The sequence below is a fragment of the Myotis yumanensis genome, unplaced genomic scaffold, assembly GCF_028538775.1.
Source record: "Myotis yumanensis isolate MYYU_CA2020_CCGP unplaced genomic scaffold, mMyoYum1.0.hap1 SCAF_5, whole genome shotgun sequence".
Taxonomy (NCBI): domain Eukaryota; kingdom Metazoa; phylum Chordata; class Mammalia; order Chiroptera; family Vespertilionidae; genus Myotis; species Myotis yumanensis.
This window is the reverse complement of record NW_027223756.1, coordinates 99,869,254-99,884,351: the sequence shown is the minus strand read 5'-3', so window position 1 is coordinate 99,884,351 and position 15,098 is coordinate 99,869,254.

Sequence of the window (15,098 nt, the reverse complement as noted above, 5' to 3'; positions counted from 1 at the left end):
TCACCGAAAGTAGACTGTTTGCCTAGAAGTATACACGTGAATCTTCAAAACTTAAATTGTGTCATTCAGAAAACGGCTCAATTTACCCGTTTTTAAAGTGTTTCTTACATGTTTTGAATCATTTCCCGGGAATATCAATGTGAATTTTAAGAGTATCACCAAAAGTAGACAGTTTTCCTAGAAGTATACACTTGAATCTTCCATATTTATATTGTGTCATTCCTAAAACGCCAGTCTAATGAGAATCACCTGTAAATATAAAGAATATTCTCTTCATTTATCAGCTTCATACACATATTCTGAGCTATACAAACAGCAATTCTAATGTTGGAAGCACTTTCTTTGGAAAAACAACATCTAGAGTAACTGGAATTGTAAACATTATCATTAGCCTCCTAATTTGAGAGTTTTCTACCTCAAATCTCAGTGATTGAACTAGGCCATAAAGAAAGAATGGCTCTATTTACCCGAATTTAAAGTGTTTCTTACATGTTTCTAATCATCTCCCGGGAATATAATTGTGTATTTTAAGAGTTTCACCAAAAGTCGACAGTTTTACTAGAAGTATACACTTGAATCTTCAATATTTAAATTGTGTCATTCCTAAAACGCCAGTCTAATGAGAATCACCTGTAAATATAAAGAATATTCTCTTCATTTATCAGCTTCATACACATATTCTGAGCTTTATAAACAGTAATTCTTAATGTTGGAAGCACTTTCTTTGGAAAAACAACATCTAGAGTAACCGGAATTGTAAACATTATCATTACTCTCCTAATTTGAGAGATTTCTACCTCTAATCTCGGTGATTGAACTAGGCCATAAAGATAGAACGGCTCTATTTACCCGAATTTAAAGTGTTTCTTACATGTTTTGAATCATTTACCGGGAATATCAATGTGAATTTTAAGAGTATCACCAAAAGTAGACAGTTTTCCTAGAAGTATACACTTGAATCTTCCATATTTATATTGTGTCATTCCTAAAACGCCAGTCTAATGAGAATCACCTGTAAATATAAAGAATATTCTCTTCATTTATCAGCTTCATACACATATTCTGAGCTATACAAACAGCAATTCTAATGTTGGAAGCACTTTCTTTGGAAAAACAACATCTAGAGTAACTGGAATTGTAAACATTATCATTACTCTCCTAATTTGAGAGATTTACCTCTAATCTCGGTGATTGAACTAGGCCATAAAGATAGAACGGCTCTATTTACACGAATTTAAAGTGTTTCTTACATGTTTCTAATCATTTCTCGGGACTATAATTGTGTATTTTAAGAGTTTCACCGAAAGTAGACTGTTTGCCTAGAAGTATACACGTGAATCTTCAAAACTTAAATTGTGTCATTCAGATAATGGCTCAATTTACCCCTATTTAAAGTGTTTCTTACATGTTTTGAATCATTTCCCGGGAATATCAATGTGAATTTTAAGAGTATCACCAAAAGTAGACAGTTTTCCTAGAAGTATACACTTGAATCTTCCATATTTATATTGTGTCATTCCTAAAACGCCAGTCTAATCAGAATCACCTGTAAATATAAACATTATTCTCTTCATTTTTCAGCATAATACACATATTCTGAGCTATACAAACAGCAATTCTAAGGTAGGAATCACTTTCTTTGGAAAAACACCATCTAGAGTAACTGGAATTGTAACATTATCATTACTCTCCTAGTTTGAGAGTTTTCTACCACAAATATCGGTGATTGATCTAGGCCTTTCAGATAGAACGGCTCTATTTACCCGAATTTAAAGTGTTTCTTAAATGTTTCTAATCATGTCCTGGGAATATCAATGTGAATTTTAAGAGTATCACCAAAAGTAGACAGTTTTCCTAGAAGTATACACTTGAATCTTCAATATTTATATTGTGTCATTCCTAAAACGCCAATCTAATCAGAATAACCTGTATATATAAAGAGTAGTCTCTTCATTTACCAGCTTCATACACATATTCTGAGTTTTATAAACAGCAATTCTAATGTTGGAATCACTTTCTTTGGAAAAACACCATCTAGAGTAACTGGAATTGTAAACATTATCATTAGCCTCCTAATTTGAGAGTTTTCTACCTCAAATCTCAGGGATTGAACTAGGCCATAAAGATAGAATGGCTCTATTTACCCGAATTTAAAGTGTTTCTTACATGTTTCTAATCATCTCCCGGGAATATAATTGTGTATTTTAAGAGTTTCACCAAAAGTAGACAGTTTTACTAGAAGTATACACTTGAATCTTCAATATTTAAATTGTGTCATTCCTAAAACGCCAGTCTAATGAGAATCACCTGTAAATATAAAGAATATTCTCTTCATTTATCAGCTTCATACACATATTCTGAGTTTTATAAACAGTAATTCTTAATGTTGGAAGCACTTTCTTTGGAGAAACAACATCTAGAGTAACCGGAATTGAACACATTATCATTACTCTCCTAATTTGAGAGATTTCTACCTCTAATCTCGGTGATTGAACTAGGCCATAAAGATAGAACGGCTCTATTTACCCGAATTTAAAGTGTTTCTTACATGTTTTGAATCATTTCCCGGGAATATCAATGTGAATTTTAAGAGTATCACCAAAAGTAGACAGTTTTCCTAGAAGTATACACTTGAATCTTCCATATTTATATTGTGTCATTCCTAAAACGCCAGTCTAATCAGAATCACCTGTAAATATAAACATTATTCTCTTCATTTTTCAGCATAATACACATATTCTGAGCTATACAAACAGCAATTCTAAGGTAGGAATCACTTTCTATGGAAAAACACCATCTAGAGTAACTGGAATTGTAACATTATCATTACTCTCCTAGTTTGAGAGTTTTCTACCACAAATATCGGTGATTGATCTAGGCCTTTCAGATAGAACGGCTCTATTTACCCGAATTTAAAGTGTTTCTTACATGTTTCTAATCATGTCCTGGGAATATCAATGTGAATTTTAAGAGTATCACCAAAAGTAGACAGTTTTCCTAGAAGTATACACTTGAATCTTCAATATTTAAATTGTGTCATTCCTAAAACGCCAATCTAATCAGAATAACCTGTATATATAAAGAGTAGTCTCTTCATTTACCAGCTTCATACACATATTCTGAGTTTTATAAACAGCAATTCTTAATGTTGGAAGCACTTTTTTTGGAAAAACAACATCTAGAGTAACCGGAATTGTAAACGTTATCATTACTCTCCTAATTTGAGAGATTTTTACCTCTAGTCTCGGTGATTGAACTAGGCCATAAAGATAGAACAGCTCTATTTACCCGCATTTAAAGTGTTTCTTACATGTTTCTAATCATCTCCCGGGACTATAATTGTGTATATTAAGAGTTTCACCAAAAGTAGACAGTTTTACTAGAAGTATACACGTGAATCTTCAAAATTTAAATTGTGTCATTCAGAAAACGCCAGTCTAATCAGAACCACCTGTAAATATAAACATTATTCTCTTAATTTTTCAGCATAATACACATACTCTGAGCTATACAAACAGCAATTCTAATGTTGGAATCACTTTCTTTGGAAAAACACCATCTAGAGTAACTGGAATTGTAAACATTATCATTAGCCTCCTAATTTGAGAGTTTTCTACCTCAAATCTCAGTGATTGAACTAGGCCATAAAGATAGAATGGCTCTATTTACCCGAATTTAAAGTGTTTCTTACATGTTTTGAATCATTTCCCGGGAATATCAATGTGAATTTTAAGAGTATCACCAAAAGTAGACAGTTTTCCTAGAAGTATACACGTGAATCTTCAAAATTTAAATTGTGTCATTCCTAAAACGCCAGTCTAATCAGAATCACATGTAAATATAAACATTATTCTCTTCATTTTTCAGCATAATACACATATTCTGAGCTATACAAACAGCAATTCTAATGTAGGAATCACTTTCTTTGGAAAAACACCATCTAGAGTAACTAGAATTGTAACATTATCATTACTCTCCTAGTTTGAGAGTTTTCTACCACAAATATCGGTGATTGATCTGGGCCTTTCAGATAGAACGGCTCTATTTACCCGAATTTAAAGTGTTTCTTACATGTTTCTAATCATGTCCTGGGAATATCAATGTGAATTTTAAGAGTATCACCAAAAGTAGACAGTTTTCCTAGAAGTATACACTTGAATCTTCCATATTTATATTGTGACATTCCTAAAACGCCAGTCTAATGAGAATCACCTGTAAATATAAAGAATATTCTCTTCATTTATCAGGTTCAAACACATATTCTGAGCTATACAAATAGCAATTCTAATGTTGGAAGCACTTTCTTTGGAAAAACAACATCTAGAGTAACTGGAATTGTAAACATTATCATTACTCTCCTAATTTGAGAGATTTCTACCTCTAATCTCGGTGATTGAACTAGGCCATAAAGATAGAACGGCTCTATTTACACGAATTTAAAGTGTTTCTTACATGTTTCTAATCATTTCTCGGGACTATAATTGTGTATTTTAAGAGTTTCACCGAAAGTAGACTGTTTGTCTAGAAGTATACAAGTGAATCTTCAAAATTTAAATTGTGTCATTCAGAAAACGGCTCAATTTACCCGTATTTAAAGTGTTTCTTACATGTTTTGAATCATTTCCCGGGAATATCAATGTGAATTTTAAGAGTATCACCAAAAGTAGACAGTTTTCCTAGAAGTATACACTTGAATCTTCCATATTTATATTGTGTCATTCCTAAAACGCCAGTCTAATCAGAATCACATGTAAATATAAACATTATTCTCTTCATTTTTCAGCATAATACACATATTCTGAGCTATACAAACAGCAATTCTAATGTAGGAATCACTTTCTTTGGAAAAACACCATCTAGAGTAACTGGAATTGTAACATTATCATTACTCTCCTAGTTTGAGAGTTTTCTACCACAAATATCGGTGATTGATCTGGGCCTTTCAGATAGAACGGCTCTATTTACCCGAATTTAAAGTGTTTCTTACATGTTTCTAATCATGTCCTGGGAATATCAATGTGAATTTTAAGAGTATCACCAAAAGTAGACAGTTTTCCTAGAAGTATACACTTGAATCTTCCATATTTATATTGTGACATTCCTAAAACGCCAGTCTAATGAGAATCACCTGTAAATATAAAGAATATTCTCTTCATTTATCAGGTTCAAACACATATTCTGAGCTATACAAATAGCAATTCTAATGTTGGAAGCACTTTCTTTGGAAAAACAACATCTAGAGTAACTGGAATTGTAAACATTATCATTACTCTCCTAATTTGAGAGATTTCTACCTCTAATCTCGGTGATTGAACTAGGCCATAAAGATAGAACGGCTCTATTTACACGAATTTAAAGTGTTTCTTACATGTTTCTAATCATTTCTCGGGACTATAATTGTGTATTTTAAGAGTTTCACCGAAAGTAGACTGTTTGCCTAGAAGTATACAAGTGAATCTTCAAAATTTAAATTGTGTCATTCAGAAAACGGCTCAATTTACCCGTATTTAAAGTGTTTCTTACATGTTTTGAATCATTTCCCGGGAATATCAATGTGAATTTTAAGAGTATCACCAAAAGTAGACAGTTTTCCTAGAAGTATACACTTGAATCTTCCATATTTATATTGTGTCATTCCTAAAACGCCAGTCTAATCAGAATCACCTGTAAATATAAACATTATTCTCTTCATTTTTCAGCATAATACACATACTCTGAGCTATAAAAACAGCAATTCTAATGTTGGAATCACTTTCTTTGGAAAAACACCATCTAGAGTAACTGGAATTGTAACATTATCATTACACTCCTAGTTTGAGAGTTTTCTACCACAAATATCGGGGATTGAACTAGGCCTTTCTGATAGAACGGCTCTATTTACCCGAATTTAAAGTGTTTCTTACATGTTTCTAATCATGTCCTGGGAATATCAATGTATATTTTAAGAATATCACCAAAAGTAGACACTTTTCCTAGAAGTATACACTTGAATCTTCAATATTTATATTGTGTCATTCCTAAAACGCCAGTCTAATCAGAATAACCTGTATATATAAAGAGTATTCTCTTCATTTACCAGCTTCATACACATATTCTGAGTTTTATAAACAGCAATTCTTAATGTTGGAAGCACGTTTTTGGGAAAAACAACATCTAGAGTAACCGGAATTGTAAACATTATCATTACTCTCCTAATTTGAGAGATTTTTACCTCTAGTCTCGGTGACTGAACTAGGCTATAAAGATAGAACAGCTCTATTTACCCGCATTTAAAGTGTTTCTTACATGTTTCTAATCATCTCCCGGGACTATAATTGTGTATTTTAAGAGTTTCACCAAAAGTAGACAGTTTTACTAGAAGTATACACGTGAATCTTCAAAATTTAAATTGTGTCATTCAGAAAACGCCAGTCTAATCAGAATCACCTGTAATTATAAACATTATTCTCTTAATTTTTCAGCATAATACACATACTCTGAACTATACAAACAGCAATTCTAATGTTGGAATCACTTTCTTTGGAAAAACACCATCTAGAGTAACTGAAATTGTAAACATTATCATTAGCCTCCTAATTTGAGAGTTTTCTACCTCAAATCTCAGTGATTGAACTAGGTCATAAAGATAGAATGGCTCTATTTACCTGAATTTAAAGTGTTTCTTACATGTTTCTAATCATCTCCCGGGAATATAATTGTGTATTTTAAGAGTTTCACCAAAAGTAGACAGTTTTACTAGAAGTATACACTTGAATCTTCAATATTTAAATTGTGTCATTCCTAAAACGCCAGTCTAATGAGAATCACCTGTAAATATAAAGAATATTCTCTTCATTTATCAGTTTCATACACATATTCTGAGCTTTATAAACAGTAATTCTTAATGTTGGAAGCACTTTCTTTGGAAAAACAACATCTAGAGTAACCGGAATTGTAAACATTATCATTACTCTCCTAATTTGAGAGATTACTACCTCTAATCTCGGTGATTGAACTAGGGCATAAAGATAGAACGGCTCTATTTACACGAATTTAAAGTGTTTCTTACATGTTTCTAATCATTTCTCGGGACTATAATTGTGTATTTTAAGAGTTTCACCGAAAGTAGACTGTTTGCCTAGAAGTATACACGTGAATCTTCAAAACTTAAATTGTGTCATTCAGAAAACGGCTCAATTTACCCGTATTTAAAGTGTTTCTTACATGTTTTGAATCATTTCCCGGGAATATCAATGTGAATTTTAAGAGTATCACCAAAAGTAGACAGTTTTCCTAGAAGTATACACTTGAATCTTCCATATTTATATTGTGTCATTCCTAAAACGCCAGTCTAATCAGAATCACATGTAAATATAAACATTATTCTCTTCATTTTTCAGCATAATACACATATTCTGAGCTATACAAACAGCAATTCTAAGGTAGGAATAACTTTCTTTGGAAAAACACCATCTAGAGTAACTGGAATTGTAACATTATCATTACTCTCCTAGTTTGAGAGTTTTCTACCACAAATATCGGTGATTGATCTGGGCCTTTCAGATAGAACGGCTCTATTTACCCGAATTTAAAGTGTTTCTTACATGTTTCTAATCATGTCCTGGGAATATCAATGTGAATTTTAAGAGTATCACCAAAAGTAGACAGTTTTCCTAGAAGTATACACTTGAATCTTCCATATTTATATTGTGACATTCCTAAAACGCCAGTCTAATGAGAATCACCTGTAAATATAAAGAATATTCTCTTCATTTATCAGGTTCAAACACATATTCTGAGCTATACAAATAGCAATTCTAATGTTGGAAGCACTTTCTTTGGAAAAAAAACATCTAGAGTAACTGGAATTGTAAACATTATCATTACTCTCCTAATTTGAGAGATTTCTACCTCTAATCTCGGTGATTGAACTAGGCCATAAAGATAGAACGGCTCTATTTACACGAATTTAAAGTGTTTCTTACATGTTTCTAATCATTTCTCGGGACTATAATTGTGTATTTTAAGAGTTTCACCGAAAGTAGACTGTTTGTCTAGAAGTATACAAGTGAATCTTCAAAATTTAAATTGTGTCATTCAGAAAACGGCTCAATTTACCCGTATTTAAAGTGTTTCTTACATGTTTTGAATCATTTCCCGGGAATATCAATGTGAATTTTAAGAGTATCACCAAAAGTAGACAGTTTTCCTAGAAGTATACACTTGAATCTTCCATATTTATATTGTGTCATTCCTAAAACGCCAGTCTAATCAGAATCACATGTAAATATAAACATTATTCTCTTCATTTTTCAGCATAATACACATATTCTGAGCTATACAAACAGCAATTCTAATGTAGGAATCACTTTCTTTGGAAAAACACCATCTAGAGTAACTGGAATTGTAACATTATCATTACTCTCCTAGTTTGAGAGTTTTCTACCACAAATATCGGTGATTGATCTGGGCCTTTCAGATAGAACGGCTCTATTTACCCGAATTTAAAGTGTTTCTTACATGTTTCTAATCATGTCCTGGGAATATCAATGTGAATTTTAAGAGTATCACCAAAAGTAGACAGTTTTCCTAGAAGTATACACTTGAATCTTCCATATTTATATTGTGACATTCCTAAAACGCCAGTCTAATGAGAATCACCTGTAAATATAAAGAATATTCTCTTCATTTATCAGGTTCAAACACATATTCTGAGCTATACAAATAGCAATTCTAATGTTGGAAGCACTTTCTTTGGAAAAACAACATCTAGAGTAACTGGAATTGTAAACATTATCATTACTCTCCTAATTTGAGAGATTTCTACCTCTAATCTCGGTGATTGAACTAGGCCATAAAGATAGAACGGCTCTATTTACACGAAATTAAAGTGTTTCTTACATGTTTCTAATCATTTCTCGGGACTATAATTGTGTATTTTAAGAGTTTCACCGAAAGTAGACTGTTTGCCTAGAAGTATACAACTGAATCTTCAAAATTTAAATTGTGTCATTCAGAAAACGGCTCAATTTACCCGTATTTAAAGTGTTTCTTACATGTTTTGAATCATTTCCCGGGAATATCAATGTGAATTTTAAGAGTATCACCAAAAGTAGACAGTTTTCCTAGAAGTATACACTTGAATCTTCCATATTTATATTGTGTCATTCCTAAAACGCCAGTCTAATCAGAATCACCTGTAAATATAAACATTATTCTCTTCATTTTTCAGCATAATACACATACTCTGAGCTATACAAACAGCAATTCTAATGTTGGAATCACTTTCTTTGGAAAAACACCATCTAGAGTAACTGGAATTGTAACATTATCATTACACTCCTAGTTTGAAAGTTTTCTACCACAAATATCGGGGATTGAACTAGGCCTTTCTGATAGAACGGCTCTATTTACCCGAATTTAAAGTGTTTCTTACATGTTTCTAATCATGTCCTGGGAATATCAATGTATATTTTAAGAGTATCACCAAAAGTAGACACTTTTCCTAGAAGTATACACTTGAATCTTCAATATTTATATTGTGTCATTCCTAAAACGCCAGTCTAATCAGAATAACCTGTATATATAAAGAGTATTCTCTTCATTTACCAGCTTCATACACATATTCTGAGTTTTATAAACAGCAATTCTTAATGTTGGAAGCACTTTTTTGGGAAAAACAACATCTAGAGTAACCGGAATTGTAAACATTATCATTACTCTCCTAATTTGAGAGATTTTTACCTCTAGTCTCGGTGACTGAACTAGGCCATAAAGATAGAACAGCTCTATTTACCCGCATTTAAAGTGTTTCTTACATGTTTCTAATCATCTCCCGGGACTATAATTGTGTATTTTAAGAGTTTCACCAAAAGTAGACAGTTTTACTAGAAGTATACACGTGAATCTTCAAAATTTAAATTGTGTCATTCAGAAAACGCCAGTCTAATCAGAATCACCTGTAATTATAAACATTATTCTCTTAATTTTTCAGCATAATACACATACTCTGAGCTATACAAACAGCAATTCTAATGTTGGAATCACTTTCTTTGGAAAAACACCATCTAGAGTAACTGAAATTGTAAACATTATCATTAGCCTCCTAATTTGAGAGTTTTCTACCTCAAATCTCAGTGATTGAACTAGGTCATAAAGATAGAATGGCTCTATTTACCTGAATTTAAAGTGTTTCTTACATGTTTCTAATCATCTCCCGGGAATATAATTGTGTATTTTAAGAGTTTCACCAAAAGTAGACAGTTTTACTAGAAGTATACACTTGAATCTTCAATATTTAAATTGTGTCATTCCTAAAACGCCAGTCTAATGAGAATCACCTGTAAATATAAAGAATATTCTCTTCATTTATCAGTTTCATACACATATTCTGAGCTTTATAAACAGTAATTCTTAATGTTGGAAGCACTTTCTTTGGAAAAACAACATCTAGAGTAACCGGAATTGTAAACATTATCATTACTCTCCTAATTTGAGAGATTACTACCTCTAATCTCGGTGATTGAACTAGGGCATAAAGATAGAACGGCTCTATTTACACGAATTTAAAGTGTTTCTTACATGTTTCTAATCATTTCTCGGGACTATAATTGTGTATTTTAAGAGTTTCACCGAAAGTAGACTGTTTGCCTAGAAGTATACACGTGAATCTTCAAAACTTAAATTGTGTCATTCAGAAAACGGCTCAATTTACCCGTATTTAAAGTGTTTCTTACATGTTTTGAATCATTTCCCGGGAATATCAATGTGAATTTTAAGAGTATCACCAAAAGTAGACAGTTTTCCTAGAAGTATACACTTGAATCTTCCATATTTATATTGTGTCATTCCTAAAACGCCAGTCTAATCAGAATCACATGTAAATATAAACATTATTCTCTTCATTTTTCAGCATAATACACATATTCTGAGCTATACAAACAGCAATTCTAAGGTAGGAATAACTTTCTTTGGAAAAACACCATCTAGAGTAACTGGAATTGTAACATTATCATTACTCTCCTAGTTTGAGAGTTTTCTACCACAAATATCGGTGATTGATCTGGGCCTTTCAGATAGAACGGCTCTATTTACCCGAATTTAAAGTGTTTCTTACATGTTTCTAATCATGTCCTGGGAATATCAATGTGAATTTTAAGAGTATCACCAAAAGTAGACAGTTTTCCTAGAAGTATACACTTGAATCTTCCATATTTATATTGTGACATTCCTAAAACGCCAGTCTAATGAGAATCACCTGTAAATATAAAGAATATTCTCTTCATTTATCAGGTTCAAACACATATTCTGAGCTATACAAATAGCAATTCTAATGTTGGAAGCACTTTCTTTGGAAAAACAACATCTAGAGTAACTGGAATTGTAAACATTATCATTACTCTCCTAATTTGAGAGATTTCTACGTCTAATCTCGGTGATTGAACTAGGCCATAAAGATAGAACGGCTCTATTTACACGAATTTAAAGTGTTTCTTACATGTTTCTAATCATTTCTCGGGACTATAATTGTGTATTTTAAGAGTTTCACCGAAAGTAGACTGTTTGCCTAGAAGTATACAAGTGAATCTTCAAAATTTAAATTGTGTCATTCAGAAAACGGCTCAATTTACCCGTATTTAAAGTGTTTCTTACATGTTTTGAATCATTTCCCGGGAATATCAATGTGAATTTTAAGAGTATCACCAAAAGTAGACAGTTTTCCTAGAAGTATACACTTGAATCTTCCATATTTATATTGTGTCATTCCTAAAACGCCAGTCTAATCAGAATCACCTGTAAATATAAACATTATTCTCTTCATTTTTCAGCATAATACACATACTCTGAGCTATAAAAACAGCAATTCTAATGTTGGAATCACTTTCTTTGGAAAAACACCATCTAGAGTAACTGGAATTGTAACATTATCATTACACTCCTAGTTTGAGAGTTTTCTACCACAAATATCGGGGATTGAACTAGGCCTTTCTGATAGAACGGCTCTATTTACCCGAATTTAAAGTGTTTCTTACATGTTTCTAATCATGTCCTGGGAATATCAATGTATATTTTAAGAATATCACCAAAAGTAGACACTTTTCCTAGAAGTATACACTTGAATCTTCAATATTTATATTGTGTCATTCCTAAAACGCCAGTCTAATCAGAATAACCTGTATATATAAAGAGTATTCTCTTCATTTACCAGCTTCATACACATATTCTGAGTTTTATAAACAGCAATTCTTAATGTTGGAAGCACGTTTTTGGGAAAAACAACATCTAGAGTAACCGGAATTGTAAACATTATCATTACTCTCCTAATTTGAGAGATTTTTACCTCTAGTCTCGGTGACTGAACTAGGCTATAAAGATAGAACAGCTCTATTTACCCGCATTTAAAGTGTTTCTTACATGTTTCTAATCATCTCCCGGGACTATAATTGTGTATTTTAAGAGTTTCACCAAAAGTAGACAGTTTTACTAGAAGTATACACGTGAATCTTCAAAATTTAAATTGTGTCATTCAGAAAACGCCAGTCTAATCAGAATCACCTGTAATTATAAACATTATTCTCTTAATTTTTCAGCATAATACACATACTCTGAACTATACAAACAGCAATTCTAATGTTGGAATCACTTTCTTTGGAAAAACACCATCTAGAGTAACTGAAATTGTAAACATTATCATTAGCCTCCTAATTTGAGAGTTTTCTACCTCAAATCTCAGTGATTGAACTAGGTCATAAAGATAGAATGGCTCTATTTACCTGAATTTAAAGTGTTTCTTACATGTTTCTAATCATCTCCCGGGAATATAATTGTGTATTTTAAGAGTTTCACCAAAAGTAGACAGTTTTACTAGAAGTATACACTTGAATCTTCAATATTTAAATTGTGTCATTCCTAAAACGCCAGTCTAATGAGAATCACCTGTAAATATAAAGAATATTCTCTTCATTTATCAGTTTCATACACATATTCTGAGCTTTATAAACAGTAATTCTTAATGTTGGAAGCACTTTTTTTGGAAAAACAACATCTAGAGTAACCGGAATTGTAAACATTATCATTACTCTCCTAATTTGAGAGATTACTACCTCTAATCTCGGTGATTGAACTAGGGCATAAAGATAGAACGGCTCTATTTACACGAATTTAAAGTGTTTCTTACATGTTTCTAATCATTTCTCGGGACTATAATTGTGTATTTTAAGAGTTTCACCGAAAGTAGACTGTTTGCCTAGAAGTATACACGTGAATCTTCAAAACTTAAATTGTGTCATTCAGAAAACGGCTCAATTTACCCGTATTTAAAGTGTTTCTTACATGTTTTGAATCATTTCCCGGGAATATCAATGTGAATTTTAAGAGTATCACCAAAAGTAGACAGTTTTCCTAGAAGTATACACTTGAATCTTCCATATTTATATTGTGTCATTCCTAAAACGCCAGTCTAATCAGAATCACATGTAAATATAAACATTATTCTCTTCATTTTTCAGCATAATACACATATTCTGAGCTATACAAACAGCAATTCTAAGGTAGGAATAACTTTCTTTGGAAAAACACCATCTAGAGTAACTGGAATTGTAACATTATCATTACTCTCCTAGTTTGAGAGTTTTCTACCACAAATATCGGTGATTGATCTGGGCCTTTCAGATAGAACGGCTCTATTTACCCGAATTTAAAGTGTTTCTTACATGTTTCTAATCATGTCCTGGGAATATCAATGTGAATTTTAAGAGTATCACCAAAAGTAGACAGTTTTCCTAGAAGTATACACTTGAATCTTCCATATTTATATTGTGACATTCCTAAAACGCCAGTCTAATGAGAATCACCTGTAAATATAAAGAATATTCTCTTCATTTATCAGGTTCAAACACATATTCTGAGCTATACAAATAGCAATTCTAATGTTGGAAGCACTTTCTTTGGAAAAAAAACATCTAGAGTAACTGGAATTGTAAACATTATCATTACTCTCCTAATTTGAGAGATTTCTACCTCTAATCTCGGTGATTGAACTAGGCCATAAAGATAGAACGGCTCTATTTACACGAATTTAAAGTGTTTCTTACATGTTTCTAATCATTTCTCGGGACTATAATTGTGTATTTTAAGAGTTTCACCGAAAGTAGACTGTTTGTCTAGAAGTATACAAGTGAATCTTCAAAATTTAAATTGTGTCATTCAGAAAACGGCTCAATTTACCCGTATTTAAAGTGTTTCTTACATGTTTTGAATCATTTCCCGGGAATATCAATGTGAATTTTAAGAGTATCACCAAAAGTAGACAGTTTTCCTAGAAGTATACACTTGAATCTTCCATATTTATATTGTGTCATTCCTAAAACGCCAGTCTAATCAGAATCACATGTAAATATAAACATTATTCTCTTCATTTTTCAGCATAATACACATATTCTGAGCTATACAAACAGCAATTCTAATGTAGGAATCACTTTCTTTGGAAAAACACCATCTAGAGTAACTGGAATTGTAACATTATCATTACTCTCCTAGTTTGAGAGTTTTCTACCACAAATATCGGTGATTGATCTGGGCCTTTCAGATAGAACGGCTCTATTTACCCGAATTTAAAGTGTTTCTTACATGTTTCTAATCATGTCCTGGGAATATCAATGTGAATTTTAAGAGTATCACCAAAAGTAGACAGTTTTCCTAGAAGTATACACTTGAATCTTCCATATTTATATTGTGACATTCCTAAAACGCCAGTCTAATGAGAATCACCTGTAAATATAAAGAATATTCTCTTCATTTATCAGGTTCAAACACATATTCTGAGCTATACAAATAGCAATTCTAATGTTGGAAGCACTTTCTTTGGAAAAACAACATCTAGAGTAACTGGAATTGTAAACATTATCATTACTCTCCTAATTTGAGAGATTTCTACCTCTAATCTCGGTGATTGAACTAGGCCATAAAGATAGAACGGCTCTATTTACACGAAATTAAAGTGTTTCTTACATGTTTCTAATCATTTCTCGGGACTATAATTGTGTATTTTAAGAGTTTCACCGAAAGTAGACTGTTTGCCTAGAAGTATACAACTGAATCTTCAAAATTTAAATTGTGTC